Below are 16,725 nucleotides of genomic sequence, written 5' to 3'. Positions count from 1 at the left end.
ATAGTGCAACTGCGAGGTTTAAAACTTTACTCTCAGTTCCCCTTTCAGCATTGAATGATCTAATAAATCCCAGCTCTTGGCCTTTAGCCTAGATTTTATATTACATTCCACAGATATGTGGAATAATTTCCCCTTTACATGCTACGATTTCTTCTCATATCCTTTACACAGGGTTATCATCTTACTGTTTTTCCCATTCTTCTGGTCCTTTCGATTTCTTTATCAGGTTTTCCAACACAGTACCTGTATTCTGGTCAGCTCTTAAGTGGCTGATTCACTAGTTGTTTTTAGGAAATTATTATTCCTGGTGGCCCTAGGAGATTAACACTTTTCTTCTCAAAGCACCCCCTTTAGTCTCGTTAATGATTTATTCTGTGTTGGCCCCTCTATCATGTAGCACCGTCTGGTGTATCTTAATTTTTTTCAGACAATATTCACAACACTCCTCAAATATTTTACTGGATTTTTCATTTCGTTTTTCTCCATTTTCATCTTTCCCATGCCATTTTGCTCTTCTTAATATATTTCATTTCCTTCTAATGTGTTGATCTGATTCAGTTCCTCCCATTTGCCCGTGCTATCTACTTTTCGGTTTAGCCTTCCTTTTATCTTGTTGTTTCAAGGCTGTCTTTGTCCCTCCTATAGGCCTTTGTACATCTTGATTCTCCTACAATGTCTCCCGATGTCCCATTTTATATGGCATATATATGCATTTTTTTATATTTATAGGCAATTTTTCTTAATATACTCTTTTAGATTTTCTTTCTTTTAGTTTCCATGCTTTTATTCTTTTTCTTCGTCCTTTTCTATTCCTCACTGTCAGATCATTTCGAGTCGTGTATGTTGTATTATGTATTTTATGGTATATCAACAGAAAACTTTCCTTAATGCTGTTTATAAAATTATTTTCAGTATTCCATGCCAGCATTTTACCAACTTCTTTCTCATTTGGTTTTCGTGGTTGCGACCAGTATAACGAGAACACTTGTTTTACCTTCATTTTAATCAATACTCTTTCATTTGTTTGTCCCACTCCATCACATCTACCTTTCCCACATAGAAAGGACCTGTTCCTCTCTCGTGATAAAACAGGTTGGTTGATGCCTTGATCAGCCTGAGATGAACATGTCTGTAATTTCATACATATTTTTAGAGAAGAATGGTAGTTCCAATAGTCTGTCCATGAGCTGATGCTTAGGTGCCTCCAGCAACCATAGGAATTTGCAAAGGAATATGAAATACTTAATGGGCTGTTTGCTTTCTATCATGTAGTTGATTGGCATGAATAGTCAAGAACGGTTTTAATCAATCGATATTCAGAATGTTTACCTCTATCGTAAAATTCTTGTATATGGTTTCTTTGTCCGTATTCTTGACCGGAGTAACTGATGATTATTCGTTAAGTTGACAAATTTTTTTTGTTGGTGTTGCAGTGCGTTTTCCTTTTCATGAGCACGTGTGCTGTTTGAGAAAAGAGGAGAATAAGCACTGTTGGTTAGTGTCATTTTGACCATAGACTGGAAGAGACTGCTGATTTCAGCACTCACAAGTCTGTTGGAAAAAACTTACTTTTATCACTCTTGTTATTTTTGTCATTTTTAAATAAGCCCGGCACTGGTTGCTATATTTTACAATTGCCAGGGACAAGGGAACATATCCGTTGAGTAAAAGGCCATTCGCAATATGGCTTTTCGTTTCCTGCCCTTAGCATTCAATCTGCAGTTTTCAGTTCGCTATCCAGGTTTGTTGTCACAACAGACATTACTTTTCTCGAGTTCCGTTTGTTTCATTTTTCATTTTGTTATAAACTATTCTCTAATGCACACCTTTTCTTACGATCGGGTTTCTTTTTTGTATTTTGATAGAGACGCAATCTTTTTTATAATTTCACCGGTCCTTCCTTGTCACCTTCGAAAGATCATTTTGTTAATTTAGGTCGTAGTTCCTCGTTGGACGAGTCGGTAGAGTTGTCGCTCATCAGGCCCGAGTTCGAGTCCTGAGGACAACTGAAGAATTAGTTAATGAAATTAATTTCAGTGAGTAAATGAAGTCTCTCAGGTCACTTATTCTTCCACGTGCCGTTTATTCATTAGTCGCCCATCTCTAATCAGAAAGTTTCGTTTTTCACGCTCTGAGTGAATCAATCATTCACTGTATTTCCCCAAAGAAAGTTTCGTGACTCGTTCAGTCAATTAAAGAATCACTTCTTTGAAATAAAAAGATTATAAGACGATAAAAAGATATTAAGGAAACTGTCACATTCCTCTAACCGAATTTGTGGGGCATGGCTTTAGTTGGATACGAATTTAGTTGAAAGATACGATACTGTGTTAGATTAGAAAGTGGGATACTTGTCAGATACTATGCCGAGTGGTGACGGTAAAGGGAAATCGAACATGCTGTCAGCAAGTGTTACAGAACCAGCGTTGGGAGAGTTTTAGGTAATTCGGCAATCAATAGTGTTATGGTATGAACTTTAAGAAACGTGTACCACAAGATTGAATCGTCAAGTGTGGTTGATCGTGGAACTGAAATAAAGACAAGGCTAGGTTTACTCTTCAAGTTATTTGTCTTTCCAATTAATCTTTCTTCTGTTCTGTCAATGTAGACATAAGATAAACGTTTACATAACTATAACCCAAAGTACTGGTCTTTATAGTTGTTGGAATGAAGAGCCTCTTATAGTTGTTGGAATTAAAAACCTCTTAACTACAGTATGAAAAGCTAACACAAAGAATGCTGTACTACTTTTATTCCCTTCTGAATAATCAAAGGACTGTCATTCTGCATTGTGTAATTAGTGTAAGCCTACGTCTCCTTGTATTGTTTACTTGCATGTTCATGTACTGCCACCAATAATTTATAATTTGTCTCTCTCTCTCTGTGTGCGTGTGTGTGTGTTTTTGTGTGTAAAGGTATTGAGGTTATAATGTCCAAAGGTGTGCACTTAAAGTACAAACATATATGTAAATGACTCACTAATTGAATGTGCATACCTTGAGAATGGGTGTTCAAGCGCAGTTTGTGATGTATGAATTATTGCAGAAATACATCACGGAAGGTCTGTTTCTAATGAAGGGAACGAACGAATACAGATTGAGTTAGCCAGGATGCTTTAATGAGTTTTTATATCAATTATGTGTTTTTCTCCGTGCGAATTTGATGGGCCAAATTTTGGTGTCTATTTGAATACTCTGAGTATTGTTTACTGTAAGTCTAAAATTCCCCATAATGCATAGTAAATTTACAATATTACCGTAAAGGGCAAATGGATTCTAGTGTAGATCAAGTAACTCGTATTGTCATAATGATTGCGGTAAATTCTTAAATATAATTGAAACCAGTTTATTTGAATAAGAAATGCTAAAGGAAATCTCTTGGTCAGTTTCAGTGAGCAAAAGTTGAAATTTCCATTCTCTCCTGATCAATTCCCGTCATCGTCTACATTTTAGTTTTTGAAATAACTATTGTTGCAAATTCATTGCTATTGTTCCGATTTCGCAGAGGTCTTTCAAATAGCTATTGTTCCGATTTCATAGAGGTCGAAGAAGCCACATTACTTCACTTTAGTTTCAGGGTAACGTTTATTAGCAGTGTTAGCAAAACAGTCCCAAATAATTTATCAATTTTATGTTTATTGAACTAACAGGTTATATCAATGTTGTTACTCCTACGCCTACGTTAATTTAAGTTTGATATAAACACTGCTGTTAAGGTTGTAGTTTAGCTCTTTATCGTGTAGTTTCGTTTATCTATATTGCTGTAAACTGTTTTACGTCTTTATCTTAGTTAAATTTTCAAAAATGTTGAACAAACATCTAGGGTACCGCATTGAATATTGTCCAAAACCTATTAATTTAAGTAACATTTAATAAAAAAAATATTGAACAAACCCTGTTAATTTAAGATCACAAAATGTTGACCAAACCTTGTTAATTAAAGTAACTACATGTCGAACAAACCTTGTTAACTATTAACTTGTAATATTTAGTGTAATATTTAATAAAATATATCGTAGTTAAATTTTCACCAAAATATTGAACTAACAGGGTACCGCAGAATATTAAACAACAAAAAACAATATTGACCGAACCCTGTTAAGATCACAAAATGTTGAACAAACCTCGTTAAATATAAGATCACAAAAGGTTGAACAAAAACTTGTTAAAAAACTTAATATTTAATAATGTAGAATCCTATTCAGAAACATCTAGTGTATATTGAATATGTAGTTAATAATGATTGACATAAAGCCCAGTATTGGTAACTTGGTTTATAAAAACAAAGGTTTGATAAATGTGTATCAGTTTTTATAAAAAGTTACAGCTCAAAATGTTAACTTGTAATTTTTTATTATTAAAAAGTTTCCATATGCTTTCATGCAAAAACAGCTAAAAACGGAATCTTACCAGCCTAGACCTGGCAGCAACCACGGCCGGCCCACAGCAAAAAAAAAAAAAAACGTCAAAGGTCATGGATATGTCCATGCAATATTATTTTAACAGCCCTGGTTTACTGGCAATATTTTGTGTTAACTAAGCTAGCCAAAGAAATTACAATAACGACAGGAGTAATTAGACATTGAATAACGTGTCCAATGAACTTTTCAGGTATCTGATAAAATGACAGTTCCTCTGGAACCGATTCTTTGTGGTTCTGACGGACGTGGAAAATGAAAGGAGTTACATGGGCGCTGATCTTCCCTGGTCATTTCGTCCCCTGTTGCTCACAGGAAATTCCTCAAGCAACTGATCTGTCCCTTCTCCCCCTGTAAAATGACAAGTTCTCTGAAATCTGTCCTTGGTTTGTAAAATGTAAAATAAGGAGTTCCTCTGGCGCTGATGTCCTGTATTTTCCCCTTAAAACATTGGTCAGATGCAGATTAAAATGTATCAGGGCATTTCAAAAGAATCTATTTTATTATAATTAAAAAAATCATTAAATTGCATTTTAAATTATATAAAAAAATAATCAGGATAAAAAAAACCTTTTATCCTAAACAAAATTACATTTACAAAACTTGAATCTAAAAACCACCTATCCTGTAATAAAAAAAAATTTATTTTAGGATAAATTTTTTTATCCTGTATTTTTTTTAACCTGTAATTTAGACTCACACTTTACTCAATCAGTAGTCCTCTGGCTCTTCCCCTGTAAAATAGATTGACCTCATTAATAGGTGTATTATTATATGCAACTTTAAGAAATATAATGATTAAAAAATAAATTGTACATCACGTAATTTTCATTTTTTTAACCACTTCAGACTGAATAAAGCAGCTTTTTTATTTTTATCCTGATCTTTTTTATCTTGTTTGCAAACGCATGTCATTGCAAGTAAATTATAAAACGAGTTGATAATGCTGTCCCGAAACTAAAACTTAACAAAAGCTCACATATTGGACATCTTGCTAGAAAAACCTCCAATAAAAACAAGCTGAACGACATAAGAAGCCTCACACCAAGGGCTGCTTCAACTTCGTCGATAGGGCCAGGCCTGCTACTCGTATATGCAGACTAAACACCATTTCAAATAATTTCAAAACATACGATGAGACTAGCAAAAGCCAGATGCTTAATTTAAAAAGTTTGCATGGCTGCCCAAGATTCCTTTAACACATTATTAAATCACGCCTCCCTGGCGTTTCCAATCAGCAGAGGAATGGACTGAGTGAAAAAAAAAAAAGATTCAAAGAGCATTTCAGAGTCCATACATAACAAAAACCTTTGACTTGACTGTTACCAACAATTGAGTATTTCTTCGATTTTAACATCAAATTTTTTATCACTTTGATACCTCTAAGAAATTAGCCGCGTCCATCAAATTCTAGAAATATTCAGTGTTTTATCAAAATCAAAAGGACATCCATTTAAACCTAAACAGTTCCGTCATCACTATAAAACTTAAGTGCAGACGTAACTTGAACAGCCTCAACTGCCTTCACTTCGAATCACTGGTTTTAGTGCTAACATAAACGTCCAACGAAAACAACAGGAGAGAGAGAGAGAGAGCGTACATATAAAATTAAAAGGTTCATAAAACTAAGCCAATATTACAAGACCCTAAACGAAGTTTGGTCTCCTAAATGGAGTTTGGTCTAAGATCATTAAAACAGAGAATTTGATTCAATCAGGGAAGTCACCCCAAGTGCAAGCTAACGAGGACCAATGTAGAGGGACGTCCTGCAATTTCAAATGCTCAAGTAAAAAGCTCTTGCAACTGGAATTTCAAACGTACTGTCAAAAGCACTATAAGAGTGAGCGTAACCAACAAGAAATGTATTGACACAAACCTCTAAAAAGTCCTCCTTGCTAAAACAATTACCATCAACTGTCAATAGTGGCACAAAATCATGTCTCTATGCAAACAAAAGGGTGGGGGTCCCAGTGAAGGCTGCTAACACCTTCTCCAAAACACCGAGAGCTACTAAAATTTGCAAAAACTAAGAGTTTGACTAAAAAACCCTCCTTGCATCTAAAACATAGTACCTTGAACATCTAGGTATGACAGTACCTTTGTTTTTGACCAACTTAAAACCACCACCTTGAACATCTAGGTACTACAGAGTATCTTTGTTCTAAGTTCGACTGACATCCCTTCAACAAGGACGTACAAACAGAAAAACCAGACCCAGACTTCGTCGGTAAGGGACTTGTAAGTTAACCTTACCCTGAGGAAACCCTCGAGGAAAAATATCCTACAATCCAAAATAAAAGCAATCATAAATTATTGATACAAAAAGTTCTGCCAAAATAAATGATTCGTTTCCTCAACTTCAGCCAAACTAATGATTCATTTCCTCATTCTTGCAAAGCTGATGGCGTAGAATCACCATGCAATGTATAAAGACAACCCGGCATATATATACTTATTACACGTTAACAGCAGGAAATAACGAAGCACTGAAGTTGGTAAAAAAAAAAAAATTATTCAAACGAAGTATTTCCACAACTTGTGACATTTAAGGTTGTTTACAGTTTCACGGAAATCAGTAACAGGACCAGTCACTAAAACTTATCGAGGCTCGGATGATATAGGCTGCAGGTGAACAAAACTTCACCATCACTTGACTCAGGCGTAAAATCTTATAAACTGACATGCCATTAGTCTTGACTAAGCGTAGAGAGAGAGAGAGAGAGAGAGAGAGAGGGGAGATAATCCCAGCTGCAATCCACAAAGGCGACTTACAACCAGGTATATAATTTACTTCTTGGGTATACAAAAGCGACATAGCAAAGCCACACATTCACAAACAATTTGAAGGGCAAATACAGTAATAATTCTGCACAATGTCACAAAACAACGAACTGCGAATCTTTCTGCAAATGCCCAGACACGGAAACTTTTGAAACTGATCTTTCACGAAGTCCCAGAAATGCTAAAACTTCCAGGAAAGAGACTGAAACTAAGGGGAGGCAAGTACAACTGAAAAATGGAGTGATCACTGTAGAAACAAAGGCTACTGAACATGGCCTCTATGAGTGAAGAGACCATTTGGAGGAACAACAGATAGCAAGTACAATAAAAATGAAAGATTGCAGCCTCTCTCTCTCTCTCTCTCTCTCTCTCTCTCTCTCTCTCTCTCTCTCTCTCTCTCTCTCTCTCTCTCTCTCTCTCTCTCTCTCTATGGGTAATGTTAAATGACAACCCCCACTCACTATTTTTTATGATCTCCCCCTGGAAAAGGGGCGTTACTTCTAATGAAAATGTTTTGAACTAATTATGTTTTAGAAGTCACAACTGTGGTTTACGTTCTGCATATAAACATTTGATAAGTTCACCTGAGCTTATAAGCCTTTCAGAAAATTATAAACAGATCAAGACAAACACACGCTATGAGGTCTGGCATAAATGCCTCCAAAAATAAAAGCAGATGGAAGGACGGAAACGCATTTAGAAATACGGAGTAACATCGAAACTTGTTAAGGGTCGTGGGTAAAGACCTCGACCACAAATGAATCTACGCTTAGAGGAAGGGCAGCACCAGGCAGCAGGGACAACTCATTCAACTTTCAACACAGTCAAGGGGGAAACTGACCCATAAAAGTATGACAGTACGGTCGATATTCATATTGATCTGAGGTGATAATTATATAACAACGGCAGGAGGCAATGAAGAGAAATATTTGTGGACTCCAGAAAATAGACAACACACACTGACAGTTCCATAAAATTATAAAAATGAATAGACGTCTGGCATGAACTAAAGAACTCATCTCTTTAGGAGAATAATATAAAAAATGGGAGAAATTTCTCAACACCGTCCAAATCGGTTACGTGAGATTCAACCCCTAGAGTCTGGATTCTCAACAACCTTTCCGGAAATGGAGGTTACCTAAGAATTTAGGCCCTGCGTGTCATGTCAGGTCTAATTTCAAAATGTTGGCGTTGCTGGAATATCCAGAGGAATTATATAAAATGAGAGAGAGAGAGAGAGAGAAGGAGAATTTTTTTATTATGTTGACTATTGCATATGGCTTTTGCTAATGCACACTAAAGATTCTTTCCATTAATCACATTCAATGAGAATTTTGGTGTGGGGCCAAGAAATAGCAGTGTATATTTAAAGCATTTAACCAGACGGAATCATGCACCAATTTTCTTTTTTTATCTGGTTCAAATTGCATGACAAAGAAAAAAATGCTGTTTCAGTAACCGGTTGTCTCTGAACATTTCTTGGGCCAGTAAAGATTTGAGGACTAACTGGTGCTGGAAAGTCACCAATGAATCTGAACGTTTTAAAGATGCTCGACGAGAATCTAAGAACTCAACTCCTCTGCTCTGATCCATTACTTACACTGTTGAAATCAGAGAGATTTGAGATCCTTCTAAAGAAAATGAAATACCCTACTCTACTGAAAACAAGGAGGGAAATGGAACAATTGTTCCATAACTCCCATTCAAGAGGATACACTCTTGACATTACTAACATTCCCAGTGATGTCCAGGAGAGAGAGAGATAGAGTCTTTGTTCAAAAAAATTTACTGATTTATTGGGAAAAGATCTAGATGGAACAATCGTTCCGAATTATCGACCATTGAATACAATAGCCATATCCAAAAGTTAGTGAAATTGCACTTTAGAGAGACTCTTGCCTTTTCCGAGAGAGAGAGAAGTTCTTGAAAGGAACGTAAACAAGATCCTCTTCATTAATTTGGCCCGTTTTACATGACCTTGCCCTTAAACTGCTGTTTAACCTGTCTGTATTCTGCATGAATATAAACAATTTCAGCCTGGTCCACTGTGACATAAATAGTGCTGTGAAAGTGCGTTCTAACTTTTGTATTAACCTAAATCGACTTGATGCGCATTCTCAGTTCGGCCCCCGTGACAGATTTTCAGTTGTAGTGACGTCACGGATACGTCATTGTTACGTCATAATTTCTACCACCCATAACAGAGCCTTGCTATGATTTGAAGGAGCCTTGCTATGATTTGAAGGTGAAGTTTTAGAGTTTTCTTGTGAAATGGCATCTTGTTATTGTGATCGTCAAAACGATGATAACCAATTTGTGACTGCTCTTCATTTAACAGGAAAGTACATCGGAAATGTGAGGGAATATCTATGAGACTACAGAAAGGTAGAGAAGTCAATTTCTATTGGATGTAAGGGTCTTAAATTCTACTGTAAAGATGTGAAATTTTTCGGAGACAGTTACCTTGAACGAGCTTGGCCGAAAAATGGAAACGTTTGAATTAATGGCAAGAGATATGTTTGTTCATTAGAAAAACAAATAACTGAATTGAAGACGGAAAATCAATTTCTTAGGCTTAGGGTTACTGGTGGGCTACCTGTAAATGACCAGAGGAAACCAAGTTATTCTGACGAGGTGAAAGAGAGAAAGAGATTTTGATTGCTGATGAAGATGAGAATGAAGCTACCACAATGGAAGAGAAGAAAGGTGTATTAACAAAAGTCCTGGAATATTCAAATTAGTAATTGAAAAGCCTACGAAAAAAGGTTCACTGGTCGTTGACTTTCCAGACAAGAAAACAGAGAAAATTCAAACAGAACTCTGGACCAGACAAGCTGATGACCATAAATTATGTTCAACTGTACTTTCAAAAGATGTCGCCTAAAATCACCGTTGCCAATGTTAAACGTAATCAAGAACAGATAGACGACGTCCTGCCTGCGATTTTGAAAAGAATAATGATTTCAAACCTATTAAAATGTCCAGATGATAAAAATTACCATCAACTAATAGTAAAGATGGTAAATCGTATAATTATACTTTTAAATGTACACCTATCATTAACGCCTCCGGATATATGAAAATGGAGATATAAAATTTTCAAAAAAATTGGTCGACATAAGGTATGACCATAGTTAAAACCTTATAATATGAACATCTAGGTAAGATAGAGAATTTTGAGTTCTAAATCGACTGACATCCCTTCAAATGGATCTCGGATAAACAGAAACCCAGACTTCGTCGGACAAGGCAGTGTCAGTCTGAAAGTTTGAAAGTCATCATTGAGCGAAACCCTCGAATGAAAAGTATCCGATAATGAAAATAAAAGCAATTTTAAATTATTGGTCCAAAATGTTGCTGAAAATAAAGGAATTGCTCAACAACCTCAGCATGGATTCAGTAATAGAAGAATAAAATGTGCCTTACTGAATGCGCAGTCATAATCACCAAGACAACAGAATAAAGACCGCCTGTGAACAAGGAATAGATTATTACGTTAACAACAGAAACATGGCTAAGTGCTACTGATAATTTGAAAAAAAATGAACTATTCAAACTCAAAACTTTTTCACACAATTTGTGTAATTTTGGTCAGGGAGGTTGGGTTGGCATTGTTTTATCAGAAAGCATTTACAAGGACGTTAAAACTTATCGAGGTTGTTGATATTTGTGAGTTTTGAACAAAACTTCACCATCACTTGACTTAAGGCCTAAATGTTCAGTTTTTATTTTTATAGTATATAGTCTTGACTCAGCTAAGAGGGCTACGTTTTTAGAAGACTAATCCCATTGTTGGATTGTTTTGAAAAAGAAAAATGTAAACCTGGTATATAATGTGGAGATTTTAATATGTGGTTAGAGGAAATAGAGATACAAATGTAAAGCCAAGTTTATTGATATAATTGAAGGGCAATATGAATTTTGTTAAAATAATGTATCAATGTCACAAAACAATCGAACTTTGAATGCTGTGTTTTGTTGCCCAGATAAAACTTTATGAAACTGATAGTGGAGCCAGATTTTTCTAATGCTAAAACTTTTACCACAGGCTTAGATGTTTGATATTTCAGTCTTATTACAAAGTGAAAATTAGGACTAAAATAACATTTAAACAAACGGTTACTGGACTGCTACTGTCTAATAGATGAAGAGACTGTTTTGAAGAAAAATAAACTGAACCCTGTGGGTAATGTTAAATAGGCACCAGAAATATTTCACTATTTTTTATGATCTCCCCTGGTCTGTCTTGTTGCTTTGTAATTTTCTGTGTTTTCTAAAGAATTATGATTTAATGTTACAACTGTGGTTTACGATTTGTTATAAAAACATTTGGTTCAATGCTGCAATTAGAGTTTATAAAAAAACGGAGGTTTTCAGAAAATTATAAATAAATCAAGACAAACACACGCTTATATGTCTGAAGCATAAATGCCTAAAAATTAAAAGAAGATTGAAGGACATATTATAATGAAAAAGAACTGAGGTTGGGTCAATATCAAAACTGTATTCTGTGTTCGAGACCTTTTACAAAAATTAAGAGAGCATGTTTTACCAGACAGGAGAGTCTGAGCTTGAATTCAACACCGTCAATTTGGAAACTCTTTGCCCTCAAAGAGTATGACACTTTGTAACGCACAACTGATGTTTCAATCGATATTCATATTGATCTGAGGCGATAATTATTTTCCTTTCTCAAAGGCAATGGAGAAAGAACTTCAAAGGAAACTTACAAAATATTTGTGGATTAGTTCTGGCAACGCTCTTATTGACAGTTCCATTTATAAAAAATGAGGTCATCGATGCCCCGAACAAAGAACTTATCTGCAATTGCAGAATAATATAAAAAACTTGAGTATTACTAACACTTACAAATCCGTCCTCTGAAAAACCCTGGCCATGGATTAAACCATCTCTCGATGGATCCCTTGATCATCAAGAATATATGAAATCTTACAGACCAATTTTACTAACTTGTCTTTTTGTCAAAATGATCGAGACTTTTTTTAGAAATCAGTCAAATTTATATAAAATGCACCACTATTCCTGAAAGAGAATTTTTTTATTTATTATGTTGAAAAGCTCTTTGTGCCGTAATTAATGATTTGTTAGGTTTCAGTCTGATGACGGTTTTGTAGCTTGCTTATTCTCCTAGATCTTAGCGCTGCTATATTTGATAGCAAATGGTTGAATGTTAAGCTACAGGGATATGAAAAAATGTCTTTCATCGATGGGGATTGCTCTTAAATGGTTTAATAACTATTTATCAGAATTGGCTTGGTGCAAGGGAATGTTAAAGATAGATATTTGAAAACCTTTTAACTATCCTGACGGGAATAAAGAAGATCGTCTGCATTGACCCATTACTTTTTAGTATTTATAGCATTTGAGATCCTTGGAAAGTGAACTTGAAATATACTTGGAATTCAAGAAGGAGAAGGGTTTGGTGATGAATCCATTTTAGGCACTAGTTGACATTATTAACGTTCAAGTGATGTCCAGGACTCAGTTGTTTCATTCAAAAATGATTCTGCTGAAGATCTAAAAGAAAGATCTCAATGTATTCTAATGTTCAATACATCAGTCATATCAAAATTTTGAAACTGTTAATACTCATCCCTTCAACTACCTAATATTGAAGTCTTTTGTTAACTCCAAATTCAGAAATCTAAGAATAAGAGCCAGAACTGACTGGATTTGATGACCATATTAACAATGATGTGCATTGTCAGTGACACAAATTGGATTCATGAACTGAGTGAAAATAAACAATCAGCCTCCATTTATAAAATATCTTGAACTTTTGCCACCAAATTGCTAATTAATAGTTTGGCTAGTTAGCTAGTGGCGACTAGTATTTTGTAGTGTTGTGATATAATTTAAGCCATAATTATCGACTTAGAAATCCATCAACAAAGATAATTATAACTGCTAGACTAATTTTGTATATACATTTATTTCTTATAAACCTTAATTAAATTTTCTTCTTAACATTTAATTATTTAACTTATTTTCAAACTTTATTTAACATATCAAGTTTTTTATTAGGGGAGAACCATTGAATTTAAAGGTTGCCTGAAAAATGAAAGGGGGCCTGAAGGTTGAAAATTCCTTTCCGTGAGGAAAGAAGTGAAAAGCCTCGTGAGAACCAGTGTCCTAGAACTTTTAAGCACAACCTCTAGAAATGGCCCTAATCAACTTGCCAGGTATCAATTAAGGCTAATCGAAAATTGTTTGGCAAAAAGTTGCTTAAACCCATGACCAGAGGAGAGAGACAAATGGTTAACCCTCTAAGAAAAATAGTTTTAAACTTTTGTAATTTTTAACTTTATTGGGAAAACAACTGAAGTAGATGGAACAATACGATAAACTCAGACATAACTAATCGACCATTGAAAAGGGTACAATAGCCGAGAGAGAGAGAGAGAGAGAGAGAGAGAGAGAGAGAGAGAGAGAGAGAGAGAGAGAGAGAGAGAGAGAGAGAGAGAGAGAGAGAGATTTACCCCGATCAGAGAGTGCAACGTTGACCTGGGGTACGGTCAGCACTAGAATAACCCTAGTGAAAGACGACTGCCCATGACATTTGTAGCCACTGATATTTAAATAAAGGAAAAATTATTTTAAGCAAATTAAATTACTTCTGCTATCTATAAATACACACCGCTGAATGAGTGTTTTACTTAAAAGGATGCATAAAAAAACCATCTTCGCAACTGATTGTTGCCCGGAAAAATTACCTCAAATATGAAATTTCTACATCACACAATGAGCCAAACCGAACTCCGAACCAAAAGAGTTTCCATCCACATCGCTGTCAAGAATTATTCACAACAGAAATGTTCAGAAATCTACCCACCAACAGAATAGTGTCAATTAATAATTAGATTAATAAAAACTTATTATCTATTAAGTAATTTTTCTTTGTCGGAACAATAAGTTTATCAAGACAAAGTGTGGAACAAAGGATGGAGGAGAAACCCTCCAAAATAAACAAGGACCAAAAGTAATAGGCCCTTGACCAACTTATTCAGCCTTCTGAGAGAGAGAGAGAGAGAGAGAGAGAGAGAGAGAGAGAGAGAGAGAGAGAGAGAGAGAGAGAGAGAGAGAAACATTCCATATTAAGATGTAGAATCCACTAATCTTTAAATTTTAAACAATTGCTGGCATGAACTCATTTTGGTAAAACGTTACAGTTGTTATTTTTGAACTGTTAGTCAATCCACCTATTATGAGGATGATTATATTTCCTTTATCGTATCCTGAGCTTACCCACCGCGTGATTAGTTTTTGGTGGTCTTCTGATAGCGTAAGCGTCCTAAAATACAATACTTAGTCCTGAGCGCAATCAGCACTGGGGATTTTCATATCGTCTTTCACGGATACAACAGTGAATGAGCGCCGAGTCTCAAAATTGATCAAACTGGGTTTATCTCAGAACTTACAACAATTTTGTTGGTTACTTTTTGGCGTAAAGCATTTTGGCCTGAATCAAACGAAAACATAAAACCTTACTATTGTTGTTATAAATCATTTTTAATTCACTCTGAAAAACAAAAAGAGAGAGAGAGAGAGAGAGAGCTCTGATGATTTATCCGGTTTTTTATGTTATAAATATACAATTTTAAAAGCGATGATTATTCACCACAGTGGTCATCTAACAAAAATGCATTTAGGTAAAACGTGAGTGTGTGTGAGGTAATATCGTCATTTTCCTTACAAAAATTTTGAAATACGTAGGTTCAATATACAAACTCGCAATAAATGAAATTCCTAAGTTTCATAAAAAAAAAAAGCTTCTGAATTTGACTCTGGATATTCATGTTCTTGGCACAAACTTTCGATTAATTCAAAACGTTAACCTAAAATAATTCCAATCAGAATTTTTCTCTGAAAAGGGCGCATTTCATTCTAACAAGCATTTAAAAACACTCCTGTAAGTATCAGGAAATCCCAGCGCACCACTTTGAAATTGCAAACCAAAACCAACATCATCATACTGAAATTGGAGAGAGAGAATGTTACAGCAGCGTCCTGTGCCATCACTACTAGAATAAAGCTGGTAACTACAAGTCATTGTACTAAGAACCTTTGAAACTTGTTAATGTCTTCACCTGGATACATACGAGACCAAACTTACCATTGCCTAATAGCAGCCTAAGCAGCCTAATTAACGAAATCCCAGTCTTCCAATAAAAATTTGAAACCAAAATCATCATTATATAATCTTAACAATCATCATTATATGTAGCCTAAAGAGACCTCTAGGTCATTCCCAGACTAAGGCTCAAGTGGAAAATCATGAAGCAGACAACCAAGAATGTATCTATCGCTGAGGAGACGCTGCAGAAGCATGCCAACCCCACAGGTGGTCCCTTCCCCTCAAAATTAAATTCCTATCTCTCACAGAATCTAATCAATTATTACTTCCAACAACGCCAACCTACTGGTAATATTACCGCAAAAACCTACTCATTTTCCAAATCATATTGTGAATCAACTGGCTAATAAACAAACCAAACAAAAAATCTCCTTGACAGAAGTATTGGTTACAATAATGGCTGTCTTGTGTATGTATCAGCAACATATACCACCAGAAGTTATGAGCACTGGACATGGAAGCACAATGTAAACTGCATCATAATTCCTACAAAAAAACTAAGAATGAGATCCCGAATTCATACCTATCTCTCCCAAAGCAAATGAGCAAGACTATTACTTAAATGAAGAAATATAGTAAAAAATAGTCACAGGAATCATTCAGTTTAAGAATGTGAAAAACATACATGTACAAACACACAGATAAGAGCCAACATAATACATATGTGACTGGATTATTAGGGTATCAAACACAAAGGCAGATATCCGTGAAAATAATGTGAAAAAATCAAATGATAAGCGGTACACTTACGTTATTTTGAAAAACTTAGGAGTGCAGTCCTTAATATAGGTCTTCACTGGTAAATCGGAGGGGAGGACAGGTCCTCAGGCGAGGGCTGCGCTGTGTCACCCTACAAATAAAACAATCCTTATTAAGATGACAACCCTCATATCAAATGCAGACCCCCCCAAAAAAATACTGAACATCAAATACACATACAATGTGTTTGGAATAAGAATTATACGTAAATAATACTGTAGATTTCGCAGGAGGAAAAAGGTATGAACAAAGTATAAATTATAAATGATATATATATATATATATATATATATATATATATATATATATATATATATATATATATATATATATATATATATATATATATATATATATATAATACATATTATATTATATATATATATATATATATATATATATATATATATATATATAAATATATATACAAACATAACACATTCATATAATACACAACATAAAGAATAAGCAAGCCACTTTTAGAAATCACAGGAAGCGTTCCTGCATAACTAACATGGTTAATGGTTAATTCTTAACACTCACTGAATAGTTAAACTTTTTTTTTATCTTTAATAGGATGACAGCGACGCCGTCAAAAACGCCGTTGAAATTA

General features: G+C 34.9%; 1 long non-coding RNA gene across 1 annotated transcript in view; it reads right to left on the bottom strand.

The window, feature by feature from the left end:
- Positions 1–16,102: 16,102 nt before the first annotated feature.
- LOC136843630 (uncharacterized) overlaps positions 16,103–16,725 on the bottom strand; it is a 392,406-nt gene continuing 391,783 nt past the window's right edge. Inside the window, exon 4 of the long non-coding RNA XR_010854609.1 lies at positions 16,103–16,203. This is a non-coding gene — a long non-coding RNA (uncharacterized lncRNA). The remainder of the gene's footprint in view (positions 16,204–16,725) is intronic.

Source organism: Macrobrachium rosenbergii, chromosome 12 (genome assembly GCF_040412425.1).
Source record: "Macrobrachium rosenbergii isolate ZJJX-2024 chromosome 12, ASM4041242v1, whole genome shotgun sequence".
NCBI lineage: Eukaryota > Metazoa > Arthropoda > Malacostraca > Decapoda > Palaemonidae > Macrobrachium > Macrobrachium rosenbergii.
This window is presented reverse-complemented; position numbering and strand designations above follow the sequence as displayed.